The sequence below is a fragment of the Stegodyphus dumicola genome, chromosome 1 (assembly GCF_044657685.1).
Source record: "Stegodyphus dumicola isolate Sdum_Otavi_A_Nest chromosome 1, ASM4465768v1".
Lineage (NCBI taxonomy): Eukaryota > Metazoa > Arthropoda > Arachnida > Araneae > Eresidae > Stegodyphus > Stegodyphus dumicola.
Window position 1 is genome coordinate 210,392,025 of NC_140768.1, and position 13,951 is coordinate 210,405,975.

General features: G+C 34.3%; 1 pseudogene; it reads right to left on the minus strand.

The window, feature by feature from the left end:
* Positions 1–13,554: 13,554 nt before the first annotated feature.
* LOC146999453 (5.8S ribosomal RNA) lies at positions 13,555–13,697 on the minus strand (annotated as a pseudogene).
* Between the last annotated feature and the right edge of the window lie 254 nt (positions 13,698–13,951).

Genomic DNA, 13,951 nt, shown 5'->3' on the forward strand with positions numbered 1-13,951 from the left:
AAAATAATAATAGCGAAGTCTAAAATCAACCGCTATTTAAGGAAATACAATATTCAAAATATCAACACGAATTTAAATAATTCATCTACAGAAGTTGAAACCAAAAGACAGATTGAAGGCAATGTGAAATTGCCCAAACTGTTAATTCACAAATTTTCCGGAGATTATAACGATTGGATGAATTTTTGGAATTCATTCAAGGTCACTATTCATGACAATGTTACACTTTCGAAGATAGAAAAATTTAATTATTTGAGAACTTATTTATGTGGAAACGCAGCATCAGCCATAGAAGGTCTCTCAATCTCAGAGGCTAATTATGACTCTGCTATAGACATTCTTAAAAATAGATTCGGTCAAAGTGACCTTATTATCAATACACACATTTCTAATCTCTTAAATTTAAATCCCGTTCAAAGTTCAAGTGAAGTGGCAAAATTGCGAAAACTTTATGATACAATTAACGTTCAAGTCAGAAGCCTTTTAGCATTCGGTGTGAAACCAGAAACATATTCCAACATGTTTATTCCAATTTTGATGAAAATTGTCCCGAACGATATAACTTTAGAATTTCATCGTACAAATACTGAAAATCCTTCACCCTATGATTTAAACAAATTTCTAGACTTTCTCCGATTAGAAATAGAATCGCGAGAAAAGATTAATTCGTTATCCTTTCCACGCAAGTCAAACCCGGAAATGAAAGGTATTAACAGATATCCACCGACGCCGAAACATAAACAAACTGTCACCACACATGAATTTATGGCAGCCGCGTCATCAAATCGAAACTGCATTTTTTGTTTTCAAAACCATGACTCAGAGTCCTGTTTATGCCTTACAGTTAATGAGAAGAGAGATATTTTTAAAAAAACAAGCGCGTTGTCTTCTTTGCCTGGCCCCTAAACACAAAATCTCACAGTGCCGGCAACGCCAAACTAAAGTTTGTAAAATTTGCAAAGGTAAACATTCAGAAGCCATATGTTTTAAATCCAGTTCGATAGTTAAAAATACACCAAGTGATAAAAAGAATAGTATATTAATTTCGAAAAATGATACACAAACTAAGGAACAGAAAGAAGAAATTGTTTCGGCCGTTCCACATAATGCAAATAATACGATTCTTTTACAGACTTGCACGATAAAAGTTAAAACAGCTAAGGAAAAGGTGTTTGCCAGACTTCTCTTGGATAGTGGAAGTATGAAAAGTTTTTGTGCTCGCGAGTTAGCGGACAGATTAAACCTCGAAGTCATAAGAAAAGAAAAATTGACTGTCTACACTTTTGGGAATACTTCTCCCATCCAAAAAAATTATGACGTAGTTAAATTAACTTTAGAACATAGAAGTTCTCCCGATTCTAGAATAGAAGTTGAATTATTAGTAACTGATCATATATCAGGTGCAGATATTCCACCTCCTAAATCAGAAGAAAATAAGCAAAACAGACAATTAAAAAATTTGCTGCTCGCAGATTTTCCCGACTGTAAAAAACCCATTGCCATTCTAATTGGTGCAGATTATTATTACAACATAGTAATGGGACACGTTAAATACTTAAGCAAAAATCTTGTTGCAGTGGAAACTATTTTCGGCTGGTGCCTACATGGACGAAAAGGTGATGATGATGTCTCTTTAGCTTTCAATGTAGTTGTAGGGGAAGATTTGATTTCCAAACAAATAACAAAATTTTGGGATTTGGAAAACTCAGGACTTATTGATAAGAGGGAAAACTTAAATTCAACTGAAAATGAAGTCGTCGAATATTTTGAATCAAATATAACATATGAAAATTCTCGCTATAAAGTTAGATTGCCTTGGAAACATGACACATCAAATCTAAATAATAATAGGGAAATCGCAGAACAAAGATTTCATCGACTTAGAAAACGATTTAAAAAAGATCCTAATCTATTTTCCGAGTACAGGAACGTATTAAGAGATCAGTTAAAACAAAATATTATCGAACCAGTTTCAGAAATTTCAAATGAAGAGGACGTCGTGTTTTACTTGCCACATAGGGAAGTTATACGCGAGGATCGAGCTACAAGTAAATTACGTATTGTTTATGATGCATCATCGCATGTCCCAGGATCCATTTCTTTAAATGACTGTCTACATGTTGGGCCAAATTTATACCCTGAAATATTCGAAATATTGTTAAGATTTCGGTATAATCTAATAGCCTTCACCGCAGATATAAAACAAGCCTTTTTACAGATTCTCATACATGAAAAGGATCGAGACACAACCAGGTTTCTGTTTTCCGATTTCCCTAATGATGAAACCATTTCTCCTGACATATATAGGTTCACTAGAGTTTTATTCGGAATAAATAGTAGTCCATTTCTATTAGCCGCTACCATTAAACATCATCTGAAAAAATATAATAAACTTTATCCTACAACGGTTAACTTTTTGAATGAGAACGTATATGTAGATGATGTGATTGGAAGCCAACCAACGATCAATGAAGCATTAACTACGAGTCTAGAATCGGTCCAAATATTTAAGGAAGCAAGCATGCAGTTTCACAAATGGCATAGTAACTCGAAACAATTACATGAATTGTGGGTAAAAAAGGGTATCGTTCCAGATGAAAATCCTGAAGATTTTAATAGAAAAAATTTCCCATTTAAAGTCTTAGGCATGGGATAATTCAAAGGACTTACTATATTTTGATTTTCGGAACTTATTGTCTTTCACATCTAAACCAATAGAAACAAAACGATTTCTTCTACAAGTGTTGGGTCGGATATTCGATCCGATTGGAATTTTAGGACCTTTCACTGTTAGAATAAAGTGCTTAATACAGAAGATTTGGTTGTCACAAATAGATTGGGATGAACCGTTACCTGAAGATTTGTCCTCTGAATGGAGAAAGTGGTGTGAAGAGCTACCTCAAATGGCTGAATTCTCCATCTCTCGTTACCTTTTCATGCACTCGAACATTAATGTCGAAAATCTCGAACTACATTGCTTTTCAGATGCAAGTGTCAAAGCCTATGGTACAGTCGCATATTTACGTTTCACGACAGAAAATAAAGAAATCAAAACGGCCTTTGTCTCTTCTAAAAATAGGGTAGCCCCACTAAAATCCCTTACTTTACCGAGGTTAGAATTAATGGCATTGTTATCAGTTAAGTTAGTCAGCAATATTCTGAAAGCACTGAAATTGAGAATTCCGTGCTATTTTTGGACAGACTCAACAATTACTTATTTTTGGATCCAGAAACAACCTGAAGCCTTCAAACCCTTTGTCAGGAATCTTGTCGAAGAAATACAAAAATTGAGTTCACCTCAAGATTGGCATTATTGCCCAGGTGTCGACAACCCTGCCGATCTCGTATCTCGGGGAACGAAGATTTCCAAGTTAATAAATGAGACCATTTGGACGCAAGGTCCCCAATGGCTTCAACTTCCTCACGAACTTTGGCCAAGATTAGATATTAAAGAAACAATAGATGAAAACAAGCTGGAATACCGAAAGAGATCCGGTGATATACATCAACTTGAATGTACAATCGAAAAAAGTGCAGATGATCTTTTCGACATATCAAAATATAGCAAATTAGAGAAGGTGTTAAGAGTCACTGCTTACACAACACGTTTCATTAGAAAATTAAGAAAAACTAGCGACATTCAAGGAACTCTCACAGCTGAAGAGTTACAAGAAGCAGAAAATTTCTGGATAAGATCAGAGCAAAAGAAGTTTCTTGCCGAAGAATATAAATCCCTCAAAGAAGGTAATTCAGTTGGAAAAAATTCTCCTTTGTATAATTTTCTTCCTTACATTGATGAAAAGGAAATCATGAGGTTGAGAGGAAGACTGGAATTTTCTGACTTCTCACTAGATAATAAACATCCAATAATCTTACCTAAAAATTCTCGACTAACGATTCTGATTGTATGCAAAGAACATGAGAAGATAATGCATGGAGGAATTGCTGCGACTTTAGCTAAAGTCAGATCACGCTTCTGTATTCCTAAAGGACGACAGTTAGTCAAAAAAGCATTAAGAGGTTGTATAATTTGCCAAAAATATTTAGCTAAACCAGCAGACCAGATGACAGCACCCTTACCAAAGGATAGAATCCAAGAATCGCGTCCATTTGCAGTCTGTGGAATTGATTTCGCCGGACCAGTTTACGTAAAGAGTTCTAAAGACATTCGAAAATCCTATATTGTTTTGTTCGTTTGTGCAGTAACCCGAGCTGTACACTTAGAACTTGTATCAGATATGTCAACAGAATCCTTTTTACCTGCATTTCGCAGATTTTTGAGCAGAAGAGGAAACTGCGTAATCATCTACTCTGACAACGCCAAGACCTTTAAGAGGGCAAAGAAAGAACTTGAGAATTTTTCGAAAGTTTTAAAAGATGACAAATTCAAGAATTTCATTGCCAAAGAAAGAATCCATTGGAAATTTATAATCGAACGAGCCACATGGTGGGGAGAGTTTTATGAGAGACTTGTTAGATCTGTTAAAGAATGTTTAAGAAAAATCGTAGGAAAAGCATTGTTGACTTTCGAAGAAATGTCTACACTACTTGTCGAAGTGGAGTCAGTTCTTAATTCACGACCTCTAAGTTACGTTTACAACGACAATGACAAGCCGCAACCGTTGACTCCAATGCACTTCTTAAACATTGGACAAACTGATTTGAAGTATCCTTTGACCTTTGCTAGAATCATCGGTAGCGAAACGACAAGAGAAACGCTGTTAAAAAGAAAGCGTTATCAAGAATTGCTGTTAAAACAGTTGTGGTGGAAATGGAAGCAACAATATTTATTAGATCTTAGAACTGCCCATTTCTTGAAGAATCCGCAACTTCAACCAGAACTAAAAGTAGGAGATGTTGTTTTAGTCGAAGGAGATAATAAAAACAAACTCTTATGGAAACTTGGTAGAATCATAAAAATTATTCCTGGACGTGATGGTAAAGTCCGATCATTCGAATTAAAAACTGGTAATGGGATTTTAAAACGTACTGTTCAACATCTATATCCTCTTGAACTTTAGATATTTTGAACTTTAACGATTTAGTTATGCTTTTTTCCTTTTTTTGTCTATTAATGATTAAATTGAATATCCTTAGTTAAGTTTGTTCAGTTAAGTGGAAAATATTTTAAAATTTAGTTCATTTATTAGTTATAACATTTATTATTTGATACCTGTATTGGAATTGAAGTGTTTGACTAATTAGTATATTTTAATATTTTTATAGAATAGTGATTTATGTACTTGATTGTATGTATAACTGAGTTAGATGAACTCTTGTCAGAGTTCAGGTGGGGAGTGTGTTAAGGAATATTCTTTGATATCGCCAAGAGATGGCGTTAGGAGTCCATCTATTGGCTTACTTGACCTTTCCCCTTCTGAACACGTGACTTGAAAAAATATTCTTCTTCTTGAAGGTAGAATTTCGATGCACTACGCAATAGAATTCGATTGAGATTTTAGCTGGAACTATTCAGTTCTTGCCTTTTGAGCATTAAATATTCGATTCAGGCATTTTAGCCTACATTGTATATATGTAAATATTAAGTTTAATTAAAATTTATGGAAAACCCTCCAGGCCATGCATCTCGTCTTTTGGTTTATGAGTGATTCGACTTTGATCTAGAACTTTCGTTACAGGCAAACAGAGCGAACAATGGCAACACTGGATGAAAAAAAAAATTAATTCCATCGCGTAGGACTGGGTATCGGAAATTCTAAAGATATGCTCATTTTAAATATTTTGTGATATTGCTGTTGAATTGAATTTTACGGTTGAAGTGCGAAGAATATGCTATTTAATAAATAAATGTCACACACCAAATGTTAAAAAACGCCGCTTTGGGGCATAGATATCTTTTCTTCCTTTCTGTTGGTATTTGTGTGATGAAATATTACTTTTCTCTGGTTCTTTTACTATGAAAGCAAGCAATAAATTATTAATACGAAGTAACACTTTACGAACAAGCGCCATTGTGGAGACTTTAATGTTTTTCGGAGTTGTTCGGAACGTAAGAAATGAACCGTGGTCTCCGAGATACGAACGTGGGATCTTCCGTTTGCTTTCCGGATGTCTCACTAACACATCGTGGATATATCTGTGGTGCAACTGTGAAGGCATAATTGAATCTTCGAGTTTCCTCCGAGCATTTCTTATGCGCCTCGCATAATCTGTTCCTACGTAATACGTAACCTTAAGCAATTTGCATAATTATTTCTTACATATGGTATATAATAATTCCTATTTTACCCTTCATATTCAGCTATATGAAACAGTAAATTTTTATATGCGATCCCTTCTACCACTGAGATACTTTTGATGTAAAATTTAATGCATCCCCCCCTTCCTAATGGTTGTCTCTATTAGCTACTTGCAGACTGCTTTATTATTATTTTTAATCCTATTTTATTCATAAACCAACATATACTAAACTGACAACTATTCAGTCAGTCATCGATCTATCTTTTGAGGTAACAGGCTTTCTTCAGTGAGAATTCGAGGAATCTTTCCCTTTTGCTTAGTTTAACACTCTGACCAGGCGGAGGTTTCGCTAAGACAACACAGATTTCCTAAAACTATCGGCAGAAAGAATAATTTTCTTGACTTTAATATCAAAATGTCCATGGTACTTTATACCTGGATTTATGTACTTTTAATATATTGCCTTAATTTCATAGGTATGTTTTAAGATGCGTGTATATATACGTTTTTACAGACATCACAAAAAAATACCTTAGGTCGTATATATACTGTCTTGCCGGTCAGAGGGTTTTAAGCATTTACTTGTTCTTGAAGTAATTTTAACAAATGATCAACAAAATGATCAATTTCTTAGGCCGCATATATACTGTCTTGCCGGTCAGAGGGTTTTAAGCATTTACTTGTTCTTGAAGAAATTTTAATAAGTGATCAACAAAATGATCAATTTCTAAGTTTTAAAAATTTTATACAAAGCATCATTTGAAGTCTTCGTTTCTAAATTTCAAATATCTTATTTCTGGTTTAAACTTCATTTGATTTACAAAGCTATTTTCACTTTGTGAACTTATAGAATATCTCATTTGTAAGTGATTTACAAAATTGTCTTTACCTTGTGGAGTTAAACTGATATTACTATGATTAAACTCACACCTAGTATGTCTACCATCGTTTATGACTGAAAATGTGCTATCATCTAAATTCAGGCTCACATACTGATGATCAACCTGTTTTAATTCACAGAATGGTAATCTAAGGCACCATAAACTTTTAAAAGATAAGTAAACTAAAAAAATAAACCATGGAAAACGTCTCAAAAATTTTCTGGGATATTGTAAAGACATTGCTCAAATGATTTACACATATCATCAAAACATCTCGGAATATTCTCCTGATCTTCTCAAATATTTTCTCCCGAATATTCAACATCGGATCCCGTATATCCCCGGGACATTACTGCTAGGTCTTTACGACTTTTACAAGACGCTGTATTTAAAGTCCTACTTGTTACATCATCAGGACATCTCGAATTATTTTCCCAGCACATCATCCTGAGTACTTAAAACTACATTCTAGAAGACTGGAAGGGCATACTCGATTAAATACGAAAAAAATTAGATAGCTAGAAAGTTTGGAATAAACATCCTTAGACTCTTTGACACTGGGAGTTCTCCCGAAAATATTGCTCAGGTAATCGTGGGTCATAGAGTTGTAGGAGAATCAACATGTTCGGATATCCAAACCATGGCGGTTAAACAAGAAATCCTCCATCCCAAATTACTAAGTCCTTAGAACAGCTGAAGCACTTAGAAAGTCAAACTCCTCAGTATATAATCAGCATCTCCCAGAACACTGTGACATAAACAGCGGATCCTGTGGATATTCCTTATTTCGGAGGTAAGAATATTAACTCAGTGAAGATATTATAATAGAGACTTTTAAAGCCATTCTTCAATTTTTTTCTACATTGAGTTTTGAGAAAAAATCAAAAAAGTAAATCAAGAACACTTTTAGCCAATGAATTATAAACACAAAACAGAGTGAAGTCCTTTCATTGTTTTTTAATTCAGTACAAAACCCACTTATTGCACGTGTTTCATTTGCCTCCAGTACGATCCACATACATTTTACAAAGAACAGTCTCCTCGACTATGTAAGTGACTTACACATGCCCTCTTGCTTTCTTTTATGTCACTATTTGTACTGAACTTGCCGTCGAGTATGTTCTTCAAGATTTCATTCATGAAATTTCTGAACAGTTTGTATTTAATATTGTACAAAAATGACCCTAATACTGCTTTTTTATTCTGTATTATTTCTTCAATACCCAAAATTCAGATATGTGAACAACGCTAATTTTTTTCTTGGATGCTTTTAACTGGATGGCCATATTTACTGATTGGATAATGTCATATTTAATATCAAGTAGACACAGCTTCAGGCACTGGTACTCCAAATTTAAATGCACGATATACATGGAATGCTGTTGTGGGAACTCTTTTTCTAATACGGATACCTCTGTAGCAATCTCGAGAGCTAATCTAAATGCTCGCATTACAAAGCATTTCGAATATCAGAAGTTTCTGAATAGAAGCGCTTTTGCAATAATGGTATGATATTAGACTGGTCTATAACAGACCCAAGATCGAATTTCAAGGCTGGACCTCTCACTGGTGCAAATAGATGGCGAAAAGAGTAAGCAACTACAGGGAAAACAGCATCGAGCGAGCGTACCAACATGTGATCGCCACACTGGCGACCCGGAGAACTACACACACTTCTTCCCACTGAGAGCTAGTGACGAATTACTTCACACATGCCAAGGCGTCTCTTCATACACGTTCCACCTCAAATCTAACGGAGACATACATGACAACAGACAAATCTCTCTCAGTCCCTGCTCCATCATGTATCAGCATATCCAGCTGAGCTTGCCCATACACCTCAACTGTAAGTCATCAACACAACAATCAATCCCATCAACGCACTGGGCTCAGACCCCGCCCACAACAACTTATTTCTTCATGTCATATCAGAGATGCTTGGGAGGGAAATGTGTAGCGATCTCGAGAGCCAATATAAATCCTCGTAGTACAAAGCAGTTCCAATATCAAAATTTGTTGCAAGGAAGCTCTTTTGTAACAGCGCTATGATATTCGACTGCCATTTAACAGACCCTGAATCGAATCCTAAGGTTATTATGTTCTTCAAGGGCATGCAAAACTCGAGTACTGCTCCAATTCTCATTGGTTCCAATAGTTGAGGACACCAGCAAGCAATTACATACCAAGCAGCACCACGTGAGTATACCACCACAGGATTGCTACACATCTCTAAGTGACCAGTAATTCAGAGAACGCAGGTAAATATCGGTATCAAACATCATCTATCTAAAGCGAATACCTTTATAGAAGAGTAGAATCTTCTGGAACCATAAGTGATCATCTTAATTAGGATTCGCCGTATCTAGAGATGTTTATCACGTCGGTTTTGCTGTTTTACCATCATATTAAGGTTCTCTTTTACTGTCCTTTGCAATGAATTACATCCGGTAAGAACAAGCATAACTCAGGAATTATCTATGTCTCAGGAACTGAAGAATCTTCAAACAGGTTAACTGAAACTATAATTCGTTAGTTAAAGCAGACTCCTTCAATGCTATAAAACTATGTCATAAAAATTATGCAGGAGGAGTGATTACTATCTTAATGTTTACGCCAATCCATTTATTTATTATTTAAATACGCAAAGATATATGTAGGTACGGTAGAAGAAAAATTTTCGATAACATTTGCAGTATGTGCATAAAAATTAAAACAGCATTTTCTGTGTTCAGTTATAGATTTATACAGCGAGGTGTTTTTTGGATCAATGAACATATCAAATCTACTTCAAACTAAGTAATAATCCGATGCACATTTACTTTCATGACCTTGTTAAAAGTGTTCTTTCTGCAAACATTTATGGCTTTACCCCTCTCGAAATCAACCCAAATTACTAATCTCCTTATCTGCAGTATGTGTGCTAAATTATACAGAAATCTGGAATAACAACGCAGAAGAAAGCACAACCACGATAATTAACCTAATTTCCGAGAAGTCTCGCTGGAACTCAGAAATTTAAATTACTGCCATTAAGCCGCATTAAACTTTCCACATACACATTCACACCAACCTGTTCCTTTCTGAGATTCTTAATTGTATTTCATTAAGTTTTGGAAGTTGTTGAAATAAGAATTAAATTATGGCCGTTTTAACTGCGCCGTAGTACTTGTAACTTAAACTCACCAAGAGCGAGTAAATCTGCTTGTTTTAAAAATAGTAATTATAAATTAGAAGCTTAATAACAAATATCTTCGAATTCTTTGCGACTACTTTGCTTAGTTCATAACGTAAGTTTTTCTACATGTATTACTTAATATAGTTATAGAAGTAAAGAAATGAACTTTTTAATTAACATTTCAAACTGATGAAGAATTAAACCTCGTTTATCAGAACTAACTAAAGTTGAGCAATTTCTAATAGTACCTCTTTGTTGGATGATCTATAGTAAAGATTTTGTGTAGCTGGAAGCATAAATAACAAGATAATTGAGCAAACATATTACTGTAAATTTATGTAAATAGTTGTATTTATTTGATTGCATTTAGGTTTTATGCCCTTTTCAGTGTTATGCATTATTTTTATTTATTTATTTAGCGAATTTCACATAGCAGTTTTACTGTGTATTTTTTTAGTTGAATTTATGGCTACTTAATATGACTGTATGTATTTACTTTGTGTATTGTTCTTAATTTTAAATCCGTCTACAACTTAACTGCATAAATACCTCATTTAGTAATAGAGATATGAAGATAAACTCTTTTGACAAGTTTTGATGACCATTCGGAAATTTTTTGCTGACTTAATAACATAAGAAGATTTTTCAGCAATTTGAACGTTGGAAGTTTTCGGAAAGCACAGCTAGTTTGCACAGTTATTATTACTTGAATTAAACAGTTATTTATGACTTCAGTCTTTAGTATAACTTCTCCTTTCCATTTCCTCGCCAGATTTCAAATTAGTTAAAGAGTATTTCAACTACTGAGGTTTTTGGATTGTAAGATAGAATATAAAAGACAGAAAAGCATAATGAATAATAATGCATTTCATCCCACAGATTTTGAATATCTTAAAAACAACTTAGAGCTACATCCTCCATAGTTTTACACGAAATCCCTATTGGGAACCTTTGAACTCAATAAATATGAACTCACCATATATACTGATGGTTCGAAATCCGAAGCAGGCGTCGGTAGTGCATATTGCGCATTCCGAAATAATTCAAATAGCAAAAACTGGAATATTCGTTTAAACAATAACAACTCTGTTTTTCAAGCAGAACTTTTTGCAATCAAAGAAGCCATATGCTTCGCAAAAGAACTTTCTTTACCATCCTTAATTCTCTCTGATAGTGCATCTGGTATTTAAGCCATAATTGGACACAGTCGATCGCCTATTGTACAAGAAATTCATTTTCTACTTTCTACATTTCAAAACAATATTAGACCACATTTCAAGTGGATTAAAGCACACATCGGTAATAGTGGTAACGAGCTCGCAGATAAACTAGCAAAAGAGGCTGCAAACAATTCTTCCCTTCCAAATTTCTCAATTCCATATCCAATATCATTACTAAAAACAAAATTAGAAACAGAATTAATGTAATTATGGAAGCAAACCTGGACTGAAGCAACTACCGGCAGAAGAACTTTTACTTTCATATCAAAACCTTCCAGATCATTAATATCTATCAACCGTTCAATTACATTTTTCATAACAGCTCATAGACCATTTCCAGAATACCTTCATAGATTCGGACTTCACCATACAAATCTCTGTACATGTGGGAATGAAGGCACAATAGATCATTATCTCTTTCACTGCAACCTTATAAAGATTATCATCTTAAAGCATACAATTTAACGTCTGCTCATTCATGGTTTCAACAGTTATTAAAAAGTAATATTCTAAGAAATCATCTTCATAATATAATAAATTATATCTCCGCAAACATCGATAATCTTAAAGGCACTTGAAATCATATTATTCTTTGTTCATTTACCTTACTTAATACGCCATCCTTTCTGCTACTTCATTTTAATGCTTTCACTCAAGACCATCTTTATTTAAGTACACCTTCACGATATCTCAAGCTCAATCAAAAATTTAAGAATATTTTCTAACTCCATCTCCTTAATATATCAATCTTAAATATATTAATACATTCTCAACTCAAGGTTATTAGTCAAGACTTTTACTCAAGAATGACTCTCTATCAAGAATTTCCACGAACCTTTCATTCAAGTCATCCTAATTCATTCAAATACTTTTTCTCATCAACTTTTATTCAATTACTGCTCTTCATTCTCCATAATGAAAGACTATACTCTTATTCTTTACTCTTTACAAAACTTACATTCTCAGCCCCTACTATTCTCATACATTATGTTGTTCATTTTCAAAATTTGTAATGATCTTCTTAAGTATTTACTTATGTATTTAGGTTTCATTTACTTACATATTTATTTAGGTATTATGTATTTATATATTTATCTTTTAAAATTTTTATTATATAATTCTCAAAATTCTAATACTATATTGACTTCATATATAACAACATTGTATTTATCTTATTCTAAATTTTTAACTTTTATTTTTTGTATCTATTTATGTTTATTATTTATTTTATTATTTATATATTTATTTCTTGATATTTAATTTTTATTATGTAATTATCAAAATTCTAAAATTTTATTGTATTTTATATAACAACACAGTTGGTAGATGATTCCATCAGTTGAGCGTAAATGCTGAACGTCTTAAAGGCGGTGTAGCTGCTCATCTGATGGTAAATAAATAAATATTTCTAATGATGACAGGGATTAGAATCCGATAACTGGAGGTAAATTATAAAATAAGAGACTTCGAGCTCCGATATAACATTAAACAACAAATTCTCAGTCTTAGGTGAGAAGAGTGATGCAATGGATAATTAAAAATTTCGACAGAATTCTTTAACAGACAGATTTCAAAGCTACGTGATAGGAAAGCTACTGAGAAAGCCTTAGATCGCAGTCAATTGATTCTAAGATAGATAAACAAATTGACACCCGAACGGAGCCAAATGTTTAAATGCCTGCATAAAACTTTTATTGAGGAACCCTTCTTACGGAAAATGGTACCCTCAAAGAACTGAGTGCCCAAAATAAAGAATGTGAAACCTTTCCTATGGAAGATACACCATGAAACACCGAGAATAAACCCAAATAGAACAACATTAAGGATTTCCGTAGCTGGACTTTCGTTTAAATCTCCGACGATTGTCATCAAGGATCGTAACCTCAGCTGGACTCAGATCGGCTTATTATTATGAGGTACCTCCTGGGTACCATCTTCTTTAGTATCGTCTCTCCTGTCCTCGAGTGACCTCTTAAGTGGTAAGCTTCTCGGCCAAGGGAATGCGAGACTTTAGGTAGATGGAGTTTCACGTCTGATACGACCAAGTAGGAATTGGCAAATTTCGGCAAATTTAATCCGACCGTCAGACAGGCTATTACTCGAGCCCGCAATGCGCGTTCGAAAAATCCGTTCTCAATATGTTCTGCAGTTTTTACCAAGTTTTATAGCTGGCTTCGTTCTTCGTTAACCTGTGAGCCCAGTGATCCACTGCTCAGATTTGTCATTTTCATTTATAAGAACCCAGAGGAGCTCTATTTGCATTAGAAATATGTGAAGGAAGGTTCAGTACCTCCCCTTTCGAGGAATTCGATTCACGGAAAGACTCATAGAAGTCGACATAAGTCGCCAGTTTTCCGTAGCTCTTCCTTCAGCTGGGCTTACCAGAGATAACGCACCTGCGAGGCTTTTCATCTTCTACGGCGGTACTCTTTGAGCCTAGAATCGGATCCGAAAGTCTGAAACTTCCCTCTAGT